This window comes from Ranitomeya variabilis, chromosome 2 (genome assembly GCF_051348905.1).
Source record: "Ranitomeya variabilis isolate aRanVar5 chromosome 2, aRanVar5.hap1, whole genome shotgun sequence".
Lineage (NCBI taxonomy): Eukaryota > Metazoa > Chordata > Amphibia > Anura > Dendrobatidae > Ranitomeya > Ranitomeya variabilis.
Window position 1 is genome coordinate 258,797,146 of NC_135233.1, and position 22,785 is coordinate 258,819,930.

General features: G+C 45.0%; 1 long non-coding RNA gene across 1 annotated transcript in view; it reads left to right on the top strand.

Annotated features, from left to right (window-relative positions):
• Nucleotides 1-17,657, top strand: part of LOC143805431 (uncharacterized) — an 85,447-nt gene extending 67,790 nt beyond the window's left edge. The window contains exon 3 of the long non-coding RNA XR_013221240.1: nt 17,253-17,657. This is a non-coding gene — a long non-coding RNA (uncharacterized LOC143805431). The remainder of the gene's footprint in view (nt 1-17,252) is intronic.
• Nucleotides 17,658-22,785: the final 5,128 nt, after the last annotated feature.

Consider the following 22,785-nt stretch of genomic DNA (forward strand, 5'->3'; position numbering starts at 1 on the left):
AAACAGGCTCCTTGGAAAGTACATAGTTATGTAGGACCACGCAGGCCTTCACAACCTCATCCATGGTTTGTGTGTGAAGTTTGATGGCGGTGAGAAGGACGCGCCACTTGGCAGTGAGAATGCCAAATGCACATTCAACAACTCTTCTTGCTCTTGTTAATCTGTAATTGAACACTCTTTTTGTTCTGGTTAAGTCTCTGCTAGAATACGGTTTGAGGAGATGTGGGGATAACTGAAAGGCCTCATCACCCACACAGACATACGGCATAAGCGGTCCACTTGTTTCCGGGAGTTCTCTGGCTGGTGGAAAGTCATAACTGTCTGCATACAAACAACGGCCCATTGGTGAATTTTTGAATACTTGGGAGTCGTTGGACCGGCCATAGGCTCCAATGTCCACAGCGAGAAATTTGCAGTTCGCATCTGCAATGGCCATGAGTATGATAGAAAAGTACTTCTTGTAATTGAAAAACTCTGAGCCTGATCCTGCCGGTTTGGTTATACGTATATGTTTCCCATCTACTGCACCCACGCAGTTTGGGAAATGGCACAGTTTCTCAAACAGTTCTGCACTCTGCAGCCAGATGTCCCTTGTCGGTTGTGGCATGTACTCCGTGTGCAAGTTATCCCAAATAGCGCAGCAGGTGCCTTTTACAATTCCGGAAATAGTTGAAACTCCTAGCCGGAACTGGTAGTGTAGTGACATAAGGGATTCACCTGTAGCCAAGAAGCTGTGAAAAAAATAAAAAGTTATTAAAAATTGCAAAGACCCACATAACATTTTTAAACAATTTACACAAATGTTCCTTTTTTTTTCTTTAAAGTTTAAAAAAATGGCATTGCGTATTTTTTTGTCTGTTGTAGTGCACATTAAAAACAGCATTTTTACATCTGTGCATTCTAATGCAGCAGGTGTTAAAAAATTATTATTGGCCACAAACAATAAAAAAAATTAACATGCTCCTGAAAATGCAACGCAGTGTTTCAGCGCAGTATTTTGTGGAGCATGTTCACTGCTGATGTGAAGGTTTAAATATGAGCAATGATTAAAAAAAAATAAGAAAGAAAGGGCTTACCGCAGGGTCACCATCAGCCGCTCCGCCGGTGAAATGGCAAGCCTCATGCATGTGTCCTGCCTTTGGATGACATCCCCAACTTGTTCCAGTAACAAATCAAAATGCTCCTGCCTCATCCGAAGATAATTAAAAAATTTCTCCGGGTTCTGGCGCAACTACATGTACAAAGTAGAATATACACCCCGGGTCATCTGCAGTGCATTAATGGGATGAATCCATAGTCTGCGTCGTCGAGGTTGAAGCATCTGTCTTTCTGCTGCCGCCTCCTCCCGAACCATAATATCCAGGCGATTTGTCTCGAAAATCACATCGGTAACAACATTTGCAATCCTCACAAGTACTTGCTCCATCGCTGCCACTTTCTCTAATAAACCCTTTCAAAGATGGGCTGTAAAAACATTCAATATATAGTTTTCCCTATTTTCCAGTAGCCAATCACATAAGGAGACTCCCATTTTTTGGCAGGGAAAATGGATCCGTCATAAAAACGGATGAAACGGATAGTAAAAACGGACACAACGGATGAAACGGATCCAGTTTTTCGACGGAACCGTCTAGCGGATCTACGACAGATCCGTCGAAATACTGTATGCGTTGCGTGCGTTTTTCACTATTTGTGACGCATCCGTCGATGCGTCGCGCCGAGGCTTTGAGACGTCCGCACAAAAACGCTAGTGTGAAAGTAGCCTAACTCTGCCCTTCACCTCGCCAAACAGACCTACTTCACCACTCTGATCTCCTCACTATCCCAACAACCCCAAGAAACTTTTTGACACCTTTCACTCCCTCCTTAGGCCAAAAGCACAAGCCCCTATCACAGACATTTGCGCTGATGACCTGGCCTCCCACTTTATAGAGAAAATACACTCCCTGACAGAAGTTATGTCGCTTATCCATGTTATGTAAATAAAAGCTTATAACCTGACGTTAAATTCATCCATTGGTTGTATAAATTATTCTTTTGAAAGCTGAAACCCTCCGAAATGTGATTTAGGTTAAGAAAATAAATTGGCATCAATGCAGAAATATTGATCAGTTAAGGCCTCTTTCACACTTCCGTCTTTTAGAATCAGTCACAATCCGTCAAAGTGTTGAACAGACGGATCCTGTGCAGATTGTAAAAAACGGATGCACTGGATCCTGTTTTTTGACGGATCCGTCGATGCAGCAGCTGCAGGAAAAATTGGTTAAATTAAAGGAATAGAAATCCTTCCAGGCATGCTCAGTGTAAAAAAACGGAATCTGTTGCTGGATTCTGTCATTTGACGGACGGCAACGGATCCTGCGCCCATAGGCTTCCATTCTAGCTAACGACGGACACCGCAGGATCCGTCCCTGTACGTTTTTTTGACGCAGACAAAAACGTTACATTGAACATTTTTTCCAGACGACGGTCTGCCAAAACACGACGGATCCGTCACACGACGGATGCGACGTGTGGCCATCCGCCGCGATCTGTCACTAATACAAGTCTATAGGTAAAAAACGGATCCTGTGGGCACATTTGCAGGATCCGTTTTTTTTCCCAAAACGACGCATTGCAATGGATCTGAAAAGATGGAAGTGTGAAAGAGGCCTAATGGACACAGAATGGTCAGATTTTGGCAAGACAAAAGTTTTGTCGCCTGGTCATGTAATGCACCCAATCCTAGTTTACAACCTCACCTGTGCTCAGTAAATGATCGGTTAATTAGTGTGTGTGTGTGTGTGTGTGTGTGTAGAAAAAGAAACCCAGCACCCCAGACCTTCACTTGAACTGCAACTTGAGCTCTGACAACATGCCAAAAATCCACCCAGCGACCAAAGCCTCGATTATCAAGAAGCTGAAGACCAGATCCACTGCAGAGGTGGCTGGCACCTTTAATGTGTCTCAGTGTCAAGTGCAAAGAATTTAAAAAGGATTTGAAGAGACTGGAGATGTGTTTGACAAGCCCAGGTCCGGCAGACCCCGCAAGACAACTGCTCAGGAGGAATGTTTGTTGGTTAGAAAATCCAAAGCAAGCCCCTCTTCCACTGCAGCAGAGCTCCAACAGGCCTGGTCACCTCAAGTCCCTGTGCAACTAGAACAGCTTGTAGGATTCTGTCTCGAAATGGCCTCCATGGTCGAATCAGTGCCCAGAAGCCAGCACTATACAAAAGGCAAATAAAAAACCGTGTGGCATTTGCAAAGTCCCACAGCCTGCTAAACAGATGGATGTTGGAAAAGTGGCAGAAGGTGGATTTCTCTGATGAATCTTCAGTAGAATTACACCACAGCTGCCGCAAATACTGCAGGAGACCTACTGGAGCCCGTATGGATCCAAAATACACCCAGAAAACAGTTAACTTGGTGGTAGAAAGATCATGGTCTGGGGTTACATTCAGTATGTGTTGTGAGTTAGACTTTTTGGCTCCCTCTTGTGGTCACTAGTGGTATGACTCTGGGATTGTCTTTTTTCTGTTTGGCACTCACCTGGGTCATTAGTCCAGGGGTGTCGCTATATTGACTTCCTGGATCCTTAGTCCAGTGCCTGGCATCGTTGTAATCAGATCCTTTTGTTGCTCCTGTCTGCTGGTCCCGGCTCTTGCAAAATTAAGCTAAGTCTTGCTTCTTTGTTTTTTGAGTTACTTGCTTTGCTACTATTTTTGTCCAGCTTGTACTAAATGTGATTTCTGACCTTGCTGGAAGCTCTAGGGGGCTGGTGTTCTCCCCCCGGCCGGTTCGGGGGTTCTTGAATATCCAGCGTGGATATTTTAATAGGGTTTTTGCTGACCATATAAGTCATCTTACTATATTCTGCTATTAGCTAGTGGGCCTCTCTTTGCTAAATACCTAGCTCATTCTTATGTTTGTCTTTTCCTCTTACCTAACCGTTATTATTTGTTGGGGGCTTGTATTCAACTTTTGGGGTCTTTTCTCTGGAGGCAAGAAAGGTCTTTCTTTTCCCTTCTAGGGTTAGTTAGTTCTCCGGCTGGCGCGAGACGTCTAGAACCAACGTAGGCACGTTCCCCGGCTACTTCTATTTGTGGTGCTAGGATTAGATATATGGTCAGCCCAGTTACCACTGCCCTATGAGCTGGTTTTTTGTGTTTGCAGACTTGGTATTTATTCCTGAGACCCTCTGCCATTGGGGTCATAACAGTATGCCAGGCCTACATTGAATGTTTAATGCATTGCAGAAGTGGGATATAAGAAAGGAAATTCTGAATTTTTTTTTTTTTTTATTTTTTTTCCTCTCTTCCTCCCCTTTACCTCTGAGTGGCTTGAGCTTGCTGCAGACATGAATGTCCAGACCTTGATTACAAGTGTGGACCAGCTTGCTGCTCGTGTGCAAAGCATACAAGATTTTGTTACCAGTAGTCCTATGTCTGAACCTAAAATACCTATTCCTGAACTGTTTTCTGGAGACCGATTTAAGTTTAGGAATTTCAGGGATAATTGTAAATTGTTTCTATCCCTGAGACCCCGTTCATCTGGAGACTCAGTTCAGCAAGTTAAAATTGTTATCTCTTTTTTACGGGGCGACCCTCAGGATTGGGCCTTCTCGCTAGCGCCAGGAGATCCGGCATTGGCAAATATTGATGCGTTTTTTCTGGCGCTCGGATTGCTTTACGAGGAACCCAATCTTGAGGTTCAGGCAGAAAAAGCCTTGCTGGCTATTTCTCAGGGCCAGGATGAAGCTGAAGTGTATTGCCAAAAATTTCGGAAATGGTCCGTGCTTACTCAGTGGAATGAGTGTGCTCTGGCCGCAAACTTCAGAAATGGCCTTTCTGAAGCCATTAAGAATGTGATGGTGGGTTTCTCCATTCCTACAAGTCTGAATGATTCCATGGCGCTGGCTATTCAAATTGACCGGCGTTTGCGGGAGCGCAAAACCGCTAATCCTCTGGTGGTGTTGTCTAAACAAACACCTGATTTGATGCAATGTGATAGAATTCAGACCAGAAATGAGCGGAAAAATCATAGACGTCAGAATGGGTTGTGTTTTTACTGTGGTGATTCTACACATGTTATATCAGCATGCTCTAAACGCCTAACAAGGGTTGTTAGTCCTGTCGCCATTGGTAATTTGCAACCTAAATTTATTTTGTCTGTGACTTTAATTTGCTCATTGTCCTCCTACCCTGTTATGGCGTTTGTGGATTCAGGTGCTGCCCTGAGTCTTATGGATCTGTCATTTGCCAAGCGCTGTGGTTTTGTTCTTGAGCCGTTGGTTAATCCTATCCCTCTGAGGGGTATTGATGCTACGCCATTGGCGGAAAATAAACCGCAGTTTTGGACACAGGTAACCATGTGCATGACTCCTGAACATCGGGAGGTGATTCGTTTTCTTGTTCTGCATAAAATGCATGATTTGGTCGTTTTGGGGTTGCCATGGTTACAGACTCATAATCCAGTCTTGGATTGGAAGGCAATGTCTGTGTCAAGTTGGGGCTGTCAGGGTATTCATGGTGATTCCCCGCCGGTGTCTATTGCTTCCTCTACTCCTTCGGAAGTTCCTGAGTATTTGTCTGATTATCAGGATGTGTTCAGCGAGTCCAGGTCCAGTGTTCTGCCTCCTCATAGGGACTGTGACTGTGCCATAGATTTGATTCCAGGTAGCAAATTTCCTAAGGGAAGACTATTTAATCTGTCTGTACCTGAGCATACCGCAATGCGTTCGTATATCAAGGAATCTCTGGAGAAGGGGCATATCCGTCCTTCCTCTTCCCCTCTTGGTGCGGGATTCTTTTTTGTGGCCAAGAAGGACGGATCTTTGAGACCTTGTATTGACTATCGGCTTTTGAATAAAATCACTGTTAAATTTCAGTATCCTTTGCCTCTGTTGTCAGACTTGTTTGCCCGAATTAAAGGTGCCAAGTGGTTCACCAAGATAGATCTTCGTGGTGCGTACAACCTTGTGCGCATTAAGCAAGGAGATGAATGGAAAACCGCGTTTAATACGCCCGAAGGTCATTTTGAGTACTTGGTGATGCCTTTTGGACTCTCTAATGCTCCTTCAGTGTTTCAGTCCTTTATGCATGATATTTTCCGGAAGTATCTGGATAAATTTATGATCGTTTATCTGGATGATATTCTGTTTTTTTCTGATGACTGGGACTCGCATGTAGAGCAGGTCAGGATGGTGTTTCAGGTTTTGCGTGAGAATGCTTTATTTGTTAAGGGCTCAAAGTGTCTCTTTGGAGTACAGAAGGTTTCCTTTTTGGGGTTTATTTTTTCCCCTTCTGCGGTGGAGATGGACCCAGTCAAGGTCCGTGCTATTCATGATTGAACTCAACCCACGTCAGTTAAGAGTCTTCAGAAGTTCTTGGGTTTTGCTAACTTCTACCGTCGTTTTATTGCTAATTTTTCTAGCATTGCTAAACCTTTGACGGATATGACCAAGAAAGGTTCTGATGTTGCTAACTGGGCTCCTGCAGCCGTGGAGGCTTTCCAGGAGTTGAAGCGCCGGTTTACTTCGGCGCCTGTTTTGTGCCAGCCTGATGTCTCACTTCCCTTTCAGGTTGAAGTGGATGCTTCTGAGATTGGGGCAGGGGCCGTTTTGTCACAGAGAGGCCCTGGTTGCTCTGTAATGAGACCTTGTGCCTTTTTCTCTAGGAAGTTTTCGCCTGCTGAGCGGAATTATGATGTTGGCAATCGGGAGTTGTTGGCCATGAAGTGGGCATTTGAGGAGTGGCGTCATTGGCTCGAGGGTGCTAAGCATCGTGTGGTGGTCTTGACTGATCACAAAAATTTGATGTATCTCGAGTCTGCTAAACGCCTGAATCCTAGACAGGCCCGCTGGTCATTGTTTTTCTCCCGTTTTGACTTTGTGGTCTCATATTTACCAGGTTCAAAGAATGTGAAGGCTGATGCTCTTTCAAGGAGCTTTGTGCCTGACTCTCCGGGAGTCGCAGAACCAGTTGGTATTCTTAAAGAGGGAGTTATCTTGTCAGCCATTTCTCCGGATTTGCGACGTGTGTTGCAGAGATTTCAGGCTGGTAGACCTGACTCTTGTCCACCTGACAGACTGTTTGTTCCTGATAAGTGGACCAGCAGAGTCATTTCCGAGGTTCATTCCTCGGTGTTGGCAGGGCATCCGGGAATTTTTGGCACCAGAGATCTGGTGGCTAGGTCCTTTTGGTGGCCTTCCTTGTCACGGGATGTGCGGTCGTTTGTGCAGTCCTGTGGGACTTGTGCTCGAGCTAAGCCTTGCTGTTCGCGTGCCAGCGGGTTGCTCTTGCCCTTGCCTGTCCCGAAGAGGCCTTGGACACACATTTCCATGGATTTCATTTCAGATCTCCCGGTGTCTCAGGGCATGTCTGTCATCTGGGTGGTATGTGATCGCTTTTCTAAGATGGTCCATTTGGTACCTTTGCCTAAGCTGCCTTCCTCTTCCGATCTGGTTCCTGTGTTCTTTTAGAATGTGGTTCGTTTACACGGCATTCCTGAGAATATTGTGTCTGACAGAGGATCCCAGTTTGTTTCCAGGTTCTGGCGATCCTTTTGTGCTAGGATGGGCATTGAGTTGTCGTTTTCGTCTGCCTTTCATCCTCAGACTAATGGACAAACGGAGCGAACTAATCAGACTCTGGAGGCTTATTTGAGGTGTTTTGTTTCTGCGGATCAGGATGATTGGGTGACCTTCTTGCCGTTGGCTGAGTTTGCCCTTAATAATCGGGCTAGTTCCGCTACATTGGTTTCGCCATTTTTCTGCAACTCTGGTTTCCATCCTCGTTTTTCCTCGGGACATGTGGAGCCTTCTGACTGTCCTGGGGTAGATTCTGTGGTGGATAGGTTGCAGCAGATCTGGAATCATGTGGTGGACAACTTAAAGTTGTCACAAGAGAAGGCTCAGCGTTTTGCCAACCACCGCCGCGGTGTGGGTCCTCGACTTCGTGTTGGGGATTTGGTATGGCTGTCTTCTCGATTTGTTCCTATGAAGGTCTCCTCTCCTAAATTTAAGCCTCGCTTCATTGGTCCTTACAAGATATTGGAAATCCTTAATCCTGTGTCCTTTCGCTTGGATCTTCCTGTGTCGTTTGCCATTCACAACGTGTTCCATAGGTCTTTGTTGCGGCGGTACGTTGTACCTGTGGTTCCTTCTGTTGAGCCTCCTGCTCCGGTGTTGGTTGAGGGCGAGTTGGAGTACGTGGTGGAGAAGATCTTGGATTCTCGTCTCTCCAGGCGGAGGCTTCAGTATCTGGTCAAATGGAAGGGCTATGGTCAGGAGGATAATTCCTGGGTGGTTGCCTCTGATGTGCATGCGGCCGATTTAGTTCGTGCCTTTCACGCTGCTCATCCTGATCGCCCTGGTGGTCTTGGTGAGGGTTCGGTGACCCCTCCTTAAGGGGGGGGTACTGTTGTGAATTAGACTTTTTGGCTCCCTCTTGTGGTCACTAGTGGTATGACTCTGGGATTGTCTTTTTTCTGTTTGGCACTCACCTGGGTCGTTAGTCCAGGGGTGTCGCTATATTAACTTCCTGGATCCTTAGTCCAGTGCCTGGCATCGTTGTAATCAGATCCTTATGTTGCTCCTGTCTGCTGGTCCTGGCTCTTGCAAAATTAAGCTAAGTCTTGCTTCTTTGTTTTTTGAGTTACTTGCTTGCTACTATTTTTGTCCAGCTTGTACTAAATGTGATTTCTGACCTTGCTGGAAGCTCTAGGGGGCTGGTGTTCTCCCCCCGGCCGTTAGACAGTTTGGGGGTTCTTGAATATCCAGCGTGGATATTTTAATAGGGTTTTTGCTGACCATATAAGTCATCTTACTATATTCTGCTATTAGCTAGTGGGCCTCTCTTTGCTAAATACCTAGCTCATTCTTATGTTTGTCTTTTCCTCTTACCTCACCGTTATTATTTGTTTGGGGCTTGTATCCAACTTTTGGGGTCTTTTCTCTGGAGGCAAGAAAGGTCTTTCTTTTCCCTTCTAGGGTTAGTTAGTTCTCCGGCTGGCACGAGACGTCTAGAACCAACGTAGGCACGTTCCCCGGCTACTTCTATTTGTGGTGCTAGGATTAGATATATGGTCAGCCCAGTTACCACTGCCCTATGAGCTGGTTTTTTGTGTTTGCAGACTTGGTATTTATTCCTGAGACCCTCTGCCATTGGGGTCATAACAGTATGGGGGTGTGCGAAATATTTGCAAGGTGGAAGGCAATATCAATAGCCTAAAATATCTAGAAGTATTAGCTACCTCTTATATTCCAAATCATAAAAGGGGTAAAATTCTGCCGCAGGATTGTGCTCCATCTCATACATCCATCTTTACAACAAAGTTCCTCCAGGCAAAAAAAGATCAAGGTGCTCAAGGACTGGCCAGCCCAGTCACCAGACATGAACATCACTGAGCATGTTTGAGGTAGGATGAAAGCGGAAGCTTGGAAGACAAAACCAAAGAATCTAGATGAACTCTGGGAGGCATGTAAGACTGCATTCTTTGCTATTCTGATGACTTCATTAATAAATTGTATGAATCATTGTTGAACCGCATGGATGCAGTCCTTCAAGCTCAGGGAAGTCACACAAAATATTAAATATGACTCTAATAGCACCACAACTTCATTCACCAATGTTATGCAACATATATTTGTATTTTAAGTTAATTATTTGTTTGAATATCACATTACTTTCTGTGGGCGACAAAACTTTTGTCTTGCCAAAATCTGACCATTCTGTGTCCATTAACTGATCAATATTTCTGCATTGATGCCAATTTATTTTCTTATCCTTAACCACATTCCAGTGAGTTTCAGCTTTCAAAAGAATAATTTATACAACCAATGGATGAATATAACGTCAGGTTGTAAGCTTTTATTTACATAACATGGATAAGCGACATAACTTCTGTCAGGGAGTGTAGATAATATCCGTCAGGAAATCCGCTCCAAGACACCAAGTGCAGTGACTCCCATCACTCCCTGCATCTCCCCTGGCTCACTCTCCACATTCGATCCCAGATACGAAGAAGTCTCCAAGCTCCTCCCTCTCTTCTCGTCCAAGTACATGCACCACCGACCCCATTCCCTCACGTATCCTCCAGTCTCTCTCCAGTCGTCACAACTCACCTAACTACAATCTTTAATCTCTCCCTCTCCTCTGGTATTTTCCCCTCCTCCTTCAAACACTGTATCATTACTCCATTACTAAAGAAACCCGCCCTCGACCCATCCTGCACAGATACTACATACCGGTCTCCAATCTCCCCTTCATCTCTAAACTCCTGGAGCGTCTGGTCTACTCCCGCCTTACCCGTTACCTCTCCACTCATTCCCTCCTAGACCCTTCACAGTCTGGTTTCCGCCCCCTACTTTCGACAGAAACTGCACTCATCAAAGTGACCAATGACCTTCTGACAGCAAAATGTAACGGTGACCACTCTCTGCTCATTCTTCTCGACCTTTCTGCAGCTTTTGACATTGCTGACCACCCTCTCCTACTCGCTAGGCTCACTAGGCATTAAGGACACTGCTCTCTCCTGGTTCACTTCCTATCTTTCTGACCGCTCCTTCAGTGTTCTATTCTCTGGCTCCACTTCATCTCCTCTTCCTCTCCTCTTCCTCTCACTGTTGGGGTACCTCAGGGCTCAGTCCTTGGCCCCCTTCTATTCTCGCTCTACACGGCCCCAATTGGACAGACCATCAGCAGATTTGGCTTTCAGTACCATCTTTATGCTGATGACACACAGCTATACACGTCATCCCCTGACCTTACCCCCGCTGTACTACAGAACGCTACTGACTGTCTGTCCGCAGTCTCCAACATCATGTCCGCTCTCTATCTGAAACTCAACTTCTCCAAAACTGAACTTCTTCTGCTCCCGCCGTCTACTAACCTCCCTAAATCTGACATTTCCCTCTCTGTGGGTGACACCATAATAACACCCCGGCAGCAGGCGCGCTGTCTGGGTGTTATGTTTGACTCCGATCTCTCCTTCACATCCCATATACAATCTCTTGCCCACTCGTGCCGCTTACACCTAAAGAACATCTCTAGAATCCGCCCTTTTCTCACCATGGAAACAACAAAACCCCTCACTGTCGCCTTGATCCACTCCCGCCTGGACTACTGCAATGCTCTATTAATTGGCCTCCCCCTCACTCGACTTCCCCTCTCCAGTCTATCCTTAATGTAGCAGCCAGGGTTGTCTATCTAGCCAATCGTTACTCGGATGCGTCTGCTCTTCGCCAGTCGTTACACTATTCATTACAGGATACAATTCAAAGTACTTGTTCTCACCCACAAAGTTCTGCACAGTGCGGCACCCCCATACATCTCCTCGCTCATTTCGGTCTATCGGCCTAACCGACCGCTGCGCTCTGCAAATGACTTTCGACTAACCTCTGCACTAATCCGTACCTCCCACTCCTGACTCCAAGACTTCTCCCGCGCTGCGCCAATGCTCTGGAATGCTCTACCCCAAGATATTAGGACCATCCACAATTTGCATAGTTTTAGGCGCTCCCTCACCACGTTCACTAATCAGTCATTTTATGTTTGTGTGTGTACCCCATTCACTATTTCCATCTATCCCCCACCCCCTGAAGATGGCTGGACCATCATTGTAAATACATCATTGTAAATACACACCTGTACTTTGTATCTCCCCCACCTCATTGTAGATTGTAAGCTCTCACGAGCAGGGTCATCTTATTTTGCTTTAATTATTGTATTGTTAACATTGTTACTTATGACTGTTGTGTTTGAAACTGTTAAACTGTAAAGCGCTGTGAAATATGTTTGCGCTATATAAATAAAGATTATTATTATTATTATTATTATTATTATTATTAAGAGGACGTCATTGTATGAAGATGACCCGGACCGCGACGCCCATCGGACCGGACCGCACAGGGACCGCCCCTGGGTGAGTATAATGTAACTTGTTTTTCTTATCTTTCAGGTTACATCGGGGGCTTATCTACAGCACAGAATGCTGTAGATAAGCCCCTGATGCCTATGGCTGCAGCTTATAGGTGAATTTTGGGGTGACAGATTCCTTTTAACACTGGGCAGAGTGCTATGCAATGTTTTATCGCATAGTATTTGGTCATGTTATGCGGTAATGTGTCTCTGGCCTAATGTGAATCCTCCCCTAGGCTGAAGCCTGCATTTATGGTTAAGGTCCTGCTGCAAGTAAAACCGCCACAGGCTATTAGGTGAGGTGCTCAGTCAGAGAGCCTATATACAAATAAAAGACTGCAGCAGGATCCTACCTACCCATAAATGCAGACGTTAGCCTAGGAGAGAAATCACATTAGATAGGTTCCCAGCAATCGGAGATCCAGCCAGCACCTATTTCAGGTGTAGTATTCCTGTCAATTTGCTATTATTACACATTAATGGAAGAAAGCTGAAGCACCACTGTAATTGGTATTAGAGGGGAGCAGACCACAAAAACTCCCTCAACATGCCCTTTAGGCCACACAGGATAGCTCCAAACAAAGATGTATACAAAAAAACGGAGCAGAAATATCCACAACAACATAGTTGTATGTAAAAGCAGAAAGTTTATTCAAATAACAACTCATAAACATCAATATATATATGTAGCCGCAAGTGCTGTAAGCACTCCGCAAATACAGAGAGGTAACACAAAAGGAAAAGAATGGTAGCCAAACACAAGGAGGGAAAACACAAAGTACTGTGTCCCTTAGACCCCCTTACATCAGTAGGGTGCCCGGCCCAAGACCATCATACTAACATGCAGGGTCCTTCGGTATCCCCTTCTCACAGCCAGTGAGAAACTGGTGCAGAGAAAAAGTAAATAATATTTTCAGTCAGGCTTACCCATAATGAAATCTTGAAGAGGGTTCCCTTTCCTAGTGTGGCTCCCCTGGACGCGCGTTTCGCGTTGTCGCTTTCTCAGCAGGGTTAGTGTGTAACCGTTCTCATGCTATTAAAATACTAAAATGACCGGAAATGACGCCGGCAAATTGGCGCATGCACAGTGGCACCCGGATCGCGTCATCGGCTGGGTCGTCATAGCAGGGCGGGCGTAAGGGGGAAAAACCTCCCATAGACGTCATGTGACGCCCCCTGCTATTGAAGACGAACACAGCAGAAGACGCACTCCCCGGGCGACAACGGGCATGCGCACACCTGGCATCCATTTTCAAGAAGACCGCAACAGCGGCCATGTTTAGAAAGATCAAGGGGCTGTATACTCCTACCCGCCATGTAAGTGAATAAAATAAGAATGATAAGTGTATCGTGCTATTATATACAACGATCCAGTGCACAGGGGAGATAAAAATATCCAATACAACTAACATAGTTGTGCAAGTATAGCACAAATCTCCAACTATATAAAACCTCAATAAGACATATATAAAGAAGTGCATAAAGTGACATGTGCATACAGTGATAACATTTATAAACATGGAATACATAACATTCCAATTATTCATTAGTGCCAGCTTTTTCTCCTTTTCTCTCTGTAGCTTCTCAAGATAACAGGTGGTGTTGTTGCATGGAGGAAAGGTATATTAGGCAGCCCCAAACATCATCCACGGCCATAGACATGCTAGTGTAAACTAAAAAATAGGACAAACACAAGAACATTTAGTATTAAAAGAATAAAAAACAGAATGGTGAGTTCACTCAAGAGCAGAGAATACTAGGGCTAACAAGTCCCATTTAATCAAATCACAAATTTCAAAATGTCCAATGCCACACAGGCGCAACGGGACCAAGGGATAGAAACCGTACTCTGAATGCCAGGCATTGGAATGGAATGGAATGTTGATGTTATGTATGCCATGTTTATAAATGTTATCACTGTATGCACATGTCACTTTATGCACTTCTTTATATACCGTATGTCTTATTGAGGTTTTATATAGTTGGAGATTTGTGCTATACTTGCACAACTATGTTAGTTGTATTTGATATTTTTATCTCCCCTGTGCACTGGATCGTTGTATATAATAGCACGATACACTTATCATTCTTATTTTATTCACTTACATGGCGGGTAGGAGTATACAGCCCCTTGATCTTTTGTAAACATGGCCGCTGTTGCGGTCTTCTTGAAAATGGATGCCAGGTGTGCGCATGCCCGTTGTCGCCCGGGGAGTGCGTCTTCTGCTGTGTTCGTCTTCAATAGCAGGGGGCGTCACATGATGTCTATGGGAGGTTTTTCCCCCTTACGCCCGCCCTGCTATGACGACCCAGCCGATGACGCGATCCGGGTGCCACTGTGCATGCGCCGATTTGCCGGCGTCATTTCCGGTCATTTTAGTATTTTAATAGCATGAGAACAGTTACACACTAACCCTGCTGAGAAAGCGACAACGCGAAACGCGCGTCCAGGGGAGCCACACTAGGAAAGGGAACCCTCTTCAAGATTTCATTATGGGTAAGCCTGACTGAAAATATTATTTATGTTTTCTCTGCACCAGTTTCTCACTGGCTGTGAGAAGGGGATACCGAAGGACCCTGCATGTTAGTATGATGGTCTTGGGCTGGGCACCCTACTGATGTAAGGGGGTCTAAGGGACACAGTACTTTGTGTTTTCCCTCCTTGTGTTTGGCTACCATTCTTTTCCTTTTGTGTTACCTCTCTGTATTTGCGGAGTGCTTACAGCACTTGCGGCAGCATGTGTACATATATATATTGATGTTTATGAGTTGTTATTTGAATAAACTTTCTGCTTTTACATACAACTATTATTACACATTGCAGATTTGTTGCTTTTTATCTGCTCAGACTGCTCAGAAAACCTGAAGGGTTTCCTAATGCCAGGAAAGTGAATGAAAATCCTGAATTTCATGCACACGTTGCTTATTTTTTGACTTTCAGATTTGGTGCAGATTTAAATCAGCAGTATGTCACTTTTAGGCTATGTGCACACGTTGCGGATCCGCAGTGGGGGTTTTTTTGCGTGGAATTGCACCAAATCAGCAAAGGATTGGTCAAGCAAGGTTAATCAATAGGAATCCAAAATTGGTGTGCACATGCGGCGGAAAATTCTGTCCTGATTTGCAGTGTTTTCGTTTCCACAGCATGTCAATTCTTTTTGCGGATCTGCAGCATTTCTGCACCCATTGACTTCCATTGAGTCAGTCAAATCCGCAGCAAAAACACAAGTGTAAAGAGCTTTGCGGATTTGCTGCAGATTTGCTGCCTAAACGCTGCCATTTGTCAAAAGGAAATGATGTCAGAAGGAGGAAGAGTGTGTGAGCAGAGAATATGTGCGTGTCATGCTTGAAAAAAACCCTTGTGGTTGAAACGTCGCATTTTGGCAAATAAAGGAATCGTTTTTGTATACTTCACCTGGATTGGATGCTGTCCTTCATTACTAATTTGGTATGTGCGTGTCTGTGTCTGTCTGCGGGTGTCTGTGTGTGTACCCAGGCGTCATTTTATAGGAATACTACTCCCATCTGGCTACGTGTTTTGTCACATATAACAGTGACAGCATGAGCCGATGATGGGAGAATAGTCTCATCATCCGGCTCCTGTGTTGTAAAAAAAAAAAAGAATCAAAACATTTACATATTCACATACACAATACATACTCACCGAACTCCTAATCCCCGACGCTCGCTTCTGCTGCAAGCAATCAAAAATAATAAACCAACATATACTCACTTTTCCGCCGTAGTCCATTTAATACAGAGTGTCCCACGTCGATCTCACCCGGCCACTGGCGATACACTGCGGGAACGATCACCTCCTGTTACTGTATCACTGAGCCACAGTGAGAGTTCACCTGAGTTCTTCAGCTGATCAGCTTCGGTGCTGTCACTTACGGCACCTCTGCATGGGAAAGTTTTCACGCAGCGGTGCCGTAAGTGAGAGCCCCGGAGCTGATGAACTCTGGAGAACTCTCATGGTGACTCAGTGATACAATGCGGGAGTGATTACCTCCTGTCAATGTATCTCTGGAGGACGTGTAGAGCGGTCGCATCTCCTGATGTGACTGTTCTACACGTGAGATCACCGTGGGACACTCGGTATTAAATGGATTACGTCGGACAGGATAGTATTATATGTTGGTTTATTATTTTATTTTTGTTGCAGGAGACGAGGGTGTCGGGGACTAGGCATTCAGTAAGTATGGTACATTAAGATTAAATAAAGGAGTCTGTGTGATTATTTCAAATAAAGGACTTTATTCTGGCCTTGTCTTTATTTACAATACAACTATAGGATTAGTAATGGATAGGTGCCTTGTAGACACCTCTCCATTACTAAACCGTGGGCTTGATGTCACCTAACAATAGAAAGGTGATATCAACCCCACAAATATGAACCCCACCTGCCACCACTACAGCGCAAGTGGGAAGAGCGAGGATAAGTGCCAGAATTGGCGCTTCTTAGAGATACACCATTTCTGTGGTGACTGAAAGCTGATGTTTTTAGCCTGGGGGATGCCAATATCCATGGCCCCTTCTCATGCTATTAACCCTCCGTCAGGGGCAACTGATCTGACAGGCGCAGCTCACTTAGTTTAATTTCTCTATTTTCAGTGGTTTGTCTGGGAAACACCCTCCTCCCAGTAAGGCTACTTTCACACTAGCGTTGTACGACGCACGACGAATTGCGTCGTTGCGACGTACCGACGTAAGCAGTGAAAGCGCCGCACAACGGGGGCAGCGGATGCTGTTTTTCAACGCATCCGCTGCCCCATTGTGATTTGCGGGGAGGCGGGGGCGGAGTTCCGGCCGCGCATGCGCGGTCGGAAAAGACGGTCTCGACGCACCAAAAAACATTACATGCAACGTTTTTTGGTGGCGACGGACCGACGCAACACGACGCAACCGTCGCACGACGGTTGCGACGTGTGGCAATGCGTCGCACTGCGTCGCTAATGCAAGTCTATGGAGAAAAAACGCATCCTGCAAGCACTTTTGCAGGATGCGTTTTTTCTACAAAACGACGCATAGCGACGTGCAGTGCACGACGCTAGTGTGAAAGTAGCCTAACTTCCTAAATTTAAAGGCTGTGTGAAACCTGAGAAGCCTCTTGTGCTGCAGAGCTGCAGGAGATCAAATATCAGTGTTTTGGCTTCTCTGGCTCATTGCCCCTGAATGCGTCACACCTTTGACGGTTAGAATTTGCTGTTTTTATTCATCCCAATTGTTTTTTTAGCTTGTTTTATGAATAGCTAGTGATAAATTTGTGGATTTGTCATAGAAGGTTTTGTTAGAAATAAGAGTGTGCTTCTCAGGCACATTGCGCCCTAACACATATTCTCTCTCTTGCTTCAGCTTTTCTTCTGAAATGGCGAGGAGAATATTTGACTTGTCCAATGCCCTTCCTGTTGAGCAAGTGCAAAATATACTGCTTGATGATGAGACAGACCCCTTACAGCTAGAAGATTTAGGGGAAGAAATTCAGAAGATGATTCAGAAGATGATGTGGAAGAATGTCCAGATGTGTCTGATACAGATCAAGATGGAGAGAGTGAGGCGGATGCTCAAGACATAGAAACATATTACTTTTCTGGTTATTAAACTTTTTTTTTTCCACCTGATTATGTGTATTCTCATTTATTACATTCCTATTAAGGTAACTGATCACTTTTAGAGCATTGAAATTTTTAAAAAAGGAAAATATAGCCAATTTTCTAGCCTGTGCCGGACAGGCGCAATGCCCCTAAACTCGTTAAGAAACATATTGCCCCTGACGGAGGGTTAATATCAGCCCGCAGCTCTCTGCCTAGCTTTTGCTGGTTCGATTTTATAGGGGAACTGATGCCAATTTTTTTCTGGGGTCCCCTGTAAACTAGCCAGTAAAGGCTAAGCAAACAATTGTGAGCTGATATTAATAGCCTGGGAACCTTTATGGCTATTGGCTCCTTCCCAGAATATTAACATCAGCCCTCAGCCGTCGGCTTTCCCTCTGCTGGTTATTTAAATTACCCGGGAGCCCACGGAATTTTTTTATTTATTTATTTTTCAAATAAACATATTGCATATGTAGGTTAATTATGTTAATGCTCCTACATAGACTGGTGACTGTGTGTGGATGTGTCTTCTAGATATATAATCGCCAGTTGGGACTTCGGTCGCTGTCCCCGAATCCCATAAGGAACCGTGGCAGTGTCACTTGCGCCTGCTCAAGTGACATTCACGTCACCGCTATTCCTGCGCATGCGCAGTAACAGCCACAACTGCATGCTCTACCCGTTCATGCCCGGTAACGCACCGCACTCCCGAAGCGATAGCATCGGGCCTATTTCTAGTTATTTATTATTAATGGGGATATCTGGCTGAAGAGGTTGAACAAGGAAATGACATCACAATTCTTTTTTTTAATAATATATCTTAATTTAGCTCTATGGATTTACAAAAACGCATGACAATCCGTATAAAAAACGTGTGGAATATCGACTGTGTTTTCTGCAAAGAGATGCAGAAACTGCGCAGAAAATTCCACAAGCAAATCCGCAACGAGTGCACATAGTCTCAGTGTTTTTGTTGCAGATTTCACTCATACTAATGAGTGGGGAAAAATCTGCATGAAAAATGCATGTAAAAAATGCTGCAAAATGTCCACTTCTTACCCGCTTTTCTATACAGCGAACGCCCCAAACAATCTAAAGGCGTAGCTATCTGTTTTAAGAAATCGGTCCCATTTTTTTTTTTTAAATCTTCAGTAGCTGATAAGGAAGGTCGCTATATCATGGTGACAGGCACAATAACTGATGAACTGGTGACCTTTGTTTCCTACTATGCCCCTAATACCCACCAAGCCGCCTTCTTTTCTCAACTACTAGAATTGATTTCAGAGCATGTCCAAGGCACCACAATCCTATGCGGAGACTCCAGTTGTGTACTTAAAGCTAGCCTAGACAAGTCCTTAAGTCCCCACTCATCTACTCCTCCGCCACCATACCCTTCAGCAGACTCAGCCGCCCTCAACAAACTCCTTTCCCAATATCATTGGATAGACTTTGGAGGGAACTTCACCCCACCGAAAGAGATTACACCTTTTTCTCCGCACGCCACCTAGTGTACACTAGAATTGATCATATTCTCGTTCATCCTTCCTTTATCCCAAATGTATCAAATATCTCAATCCAATCTACTCCCTGGTCGGACCATTCCCCAAATCTAATCACATGCTCAACACTCCACCCACGGCCCCGCTCATTCAACTGGACCCTCAACGATTCACTGCTCTCCTATCCTGATATCGCCCAAAAATTGAAAAATCATATCGATGAATATTTCTCTTTGAACAAACAATCAGCTTCTTCGCCGATTTTCTTATGGGAAGCACACAAAGCAGTACTTAGAGGTCTCTGCATCCAAGAAGCCTCTCGCAAGAAAAAAGATAGAAATGCGAAAATAGCCGATTTGGAGAGCAGGGTGTCAGCTTTGGAGTCCCAGATGAAAACCACACCTTCACCCACCACATATCGAGACTTCCTCCATGCTCGGACAGAACTAGATCTCCACCTCTCCGAGAATGCCGACCGAGCTATACGTTGGTCACAGCAACGCTTCTACGGCCTTAATAATAAAAATAATTCTAACCTCGCCCGCCGCCTAAAATGCAATCCTCTACCTACACCCCCCATACGTTTGCACACATCCTCAGGTGTTACAACTAACCCACAGCAAATCATTCATGTTTTCCAGCAAAAGCTAAAACAGTTGTATAGCGCCCCATCCACCACAAATATAGATACCGTGGAGAACTTTTTAGACTCTGTTCCCCTCCCGGCCCTCAGTTCCGATCTGGTCGAACTTCTTGACCAAGCCATAACTCCTAATGAAATCGAGATAGCCATTAAAAATTTGAAAACTAAAAAAAAAAACAGGCCCTGACGGGTTTACGGCCCTTTATTATAAAAAATATGCCCCGGCACTGACCCCATACCTCACTAATTATTTTAACTCCCTGAGAGATGGTAATAAACCAGGCACAGCCTCATTAATGGCTGCAATATCCATGATACCTAAGCCCAACTCAGATCACTTATTTTGGTCCAATTATAGACCAATATCTCTAGTTAACATAGATCTTAAAATACTGGCTAAAATCCTATCCCAAAGGTTGAATTCAGGCTTAGGTGCATTAATCCATAAAGAACCAAGTAGGCTTCGTCCCGCGTCGACAGGCCTCAGACAACATATGGAGGGTCTCTCACTGCATCTCTGTCAGCATCGCAACATAACAAGCATGTTACTGTCACTAGACATCAAAAAAGCCTTCGATTCTGTATCGTGGCCTTACCTGTTTGCGGTGCTGCGGAGATGGAAGTTTCCGGACCACTTCCTCTCCTGGATCTACGCTCTCTCTAGTACCTTTTCCGCTTACGTACGTTACAGCGGCTTCTCCTCAAAACCCTTCCCAATCTGCAGAGGTACCCGACAGGGTTGTCCCCTCTCACCCCTATTGTTTCTCCTAGCGCTCGAACCACTGGCTATCCAGCTGCGCCTCAACTCCAAAATACAGGGTGTGGAAGTGGCAGCAGTCCCACAGAAACTATTCATGTTTGCAGATGATATTCTACTCCTTCTATCGTCCCCTCAGACGTCCTTACCGGCCCTTCTCCAAACCTTACAAGATTTTGAATCCATATCCGGTCTGCAAATAAATACTGCCAAATCTTACGCAATGAATGTATCCCTCCCGCAATCAACTATAGCGCATCTCCAAAAAGAATTTCCGTTCCAGTGGGTTACTAAACACTTGGATTATCTAGGAGTGAAACTGACGGCTAATTTAGACTCCCTCTACACAGCCAACTATCCGCCCATGCTCCGAAAACTTCGCCTTTTGCTTCAATCTTGGGAAAAGCTGCACCTCTCATGGCTAGGCCGAGTGCGTGCCTTGAAGATGTCAATTCTCCCCAAGCTACTTTATCTGTTCCATGTTCTGCCAATCCCTATCCCCTCGCACTTCCTTAAAATGGCCCAAAGATCAATAGACACTTTCGTTTGGAGGGGAGGTCTCCCCAGAGTAAATAAAGCCACCCTCTACCGTCACCGCTTGAAAGGGGGCCTGGGAGTTCCCAACCTTTCTAAGTATTACCGCGCCGCCCAGTTGGGCCAACTGACCCTATACCACGCCTACACTGAACCTCCATTATGGCTATCTTTAGAGGCTTCCGAGCTACAACCCGACACCATAGATACAATATTATGGATTCTCCCAACCCAACGCAAACATATCTCGAACCCCATTATAAAACACTCTCTTGCAATCTGGGACTCGCATAAATACTCTTCAAAGCTAATTTCACCCTTTTTGCCCCTCGCTCCACTTTGGGACAACATCCTATTCCCCCCAGGTATGAGATCCCGTAGATACTTCCATAAGTGGGTTGAAGCGGGGATAACTAGTGTTCACCATCTCTTCAATGTAGATGGGATTATCCCATTCCCAGCCCTTAGAGAAAAATACGGTTTCCCCCTGGAGAGATATTTAGATACTTACAACTAAAGAACTTTGTCAGCTCTTTATTGAAAAATTCTCCCCCTCCATACTCTTTTACCTCATTTGAACAAAGGTGTCGTCAAAGCCCCCATGCCTCAGGTACAATATCTCTCCTCTACTCACAAATAAACTCCCCCTCACATAGAAACTGCTTGAAATACACCTCTCGCTGGGAGTCCGATATTGGGTCTATCCTGTCTTATTTGAGAGTGGTCCCAAATCTGGTCCTCCTCCACTGGAGGAATACTAAATACCCTCATGCTGGAAACCAACTATAAAGTGCTGACCCATTGGTATCTGACCCCAGCTAGAGTGGCTAAGGCAGTAGCCAACTACTCCCTGTGACGGGGTGCATGGCAGAGCAAGAAGGGACAACAGGCCAATGGATGATTCCACAGATTTATTATCAAGAACGCTGGAACAACACATGCAGGTAGATCTACAGAGTCCACAATTAGTCCAACGGAACAGGTTCGGGGCACCTCCCGATAATCCTTGTGCCAGCTAACAAAGCAATAGTCCACACGAGTCCAAGGGATCCCAAAACAATCCCACGAACGACGAGATATGTCCTCAGCTCAAGTCTCGCTCCGTTCGCTTCCGCAGTCACAGATGAACGTGGGGTCTTGCCTCAGCTAAGAATCCCCACTCCTTCTCCTTCAAGGGTCAACTCACATCTGATCTCAAAATAAGAATGGATTGACTGAGCTCCTGGGATCCGCCCATGAAGGGGGGTAGGGGTCACACCTTCTATTCAATGGTTTGGTCCATCAGAAGATTCTATTCTGGTCGGCTCCACTTAGTCTAAGTAGTATGTACATTTGACTAGCCACCTGCTGTGAGGAAGAATGGCTATTCCTTCACTAGTGTTGACAAAGCTTAATTACATTAAAGCTTAGGGCTGCAAGTATTGGGGGAAGGAGACATTGTTACAGGTAAACTCCTAGCACAATTAAATACATAAATTACAGCTAATAGAAACCAGAGAACAGTTACATACATCAAATGGCATATTATTCAAATACAGGACAGGGCAAAAGTACAGATCATGACACTCCCCAAACTGTTTTAGAGGTTGTAACTCTATTGGAAACATGTTCCATATCTGGTGGCTATGCCCAACTGTTAGGAGACTATGGATTAGAATCTACCATTTATTGTTCTCTGTCACAAATATAAATCTCAGAAAAAACCCTTGGGAGGCCCTACTCAATAAACGTATCTCCAACATTCCCAAACACACCCAGGCTCTTATATCATTCATATTTTTAGCAACCAGGCAAACTATAGCTTTGGCTTGGAAAAAAACAACCATAGACTTCTCCGCTGTTAAAACACGCCTCTCCTGGT